The sequence below is a fragment of the Triticum aestivum genome, chromosome 5A, assembly GCF_018294505.1.
Source record: "Triticum aestivum cultivar Chinese Spring chromosome 5A, IWGSC CS RefSeq v2.1, whole genome shotgun sequence".
In the NCBI taxonomy this organism is placed as follows: domain Eukaryota; kingdom Viridiplantae; phylum Streptophyta; class Magnoliopsida; order Poales; family Poaceae; genus Triticum; species Triticum aestivum.
Genome location: NC_057806.1, coordinates 87,063,065 through 87,063,653, shown reverse-complemented (window position 1 = coordinate 87,063,653; position 589 = coordinate 87,063,065).

The following is a 589-nucleotide window of genomic DNA, read 5'->3' as shown; positions in this document are numbered from 1 at the left end:
TAGAGCTGGGAGACGAGTTCACTAACGAGGAGCCCGTTGAGTTTGCTTTTGAGGATCCAGTCAACTCTGACAACTGTGCAGGCAAGATGATCATACCCTCGAAATCACTACTATCTTTGCTATGCTAGTTTGCTCGCTCTTTTGATATGCCATTGCTACGATGCCTACCACTTGCTTGTCAGCCTCCCAAATTGCCATGTCAAACCTCTAACCCATCATTGTCCTAGAAAACTGTTGATTGGCTATGTTACCGCTTTGCTCAACCCCTCTTATAGCGTTGCTAGTTGCAGGTGAAGATTGGAGGTCGTTCCTTGTTGGAACATTTATTTACTTGTTGGGATATCATTATATTGCTATGTTATCTTAATGCATCTATATACTTGGTAAAGGGTGGAAGGCTCGGCCTCTCGCCTAGTGTTTTGTTCCACTCTTGCCGCCCTAGTTTTCCGTCATATCGGTGTTATGTTCCCGGATTTTGCGTTCCTTACGCGGTTGGGTTATAATGGGAACCCCTTGATAGTTCGCCTTGATTAAAGCTTTTCCAGCAATGCCCAACCTTGGTTTTACCATTTGCCACCTAGCCTCTTTT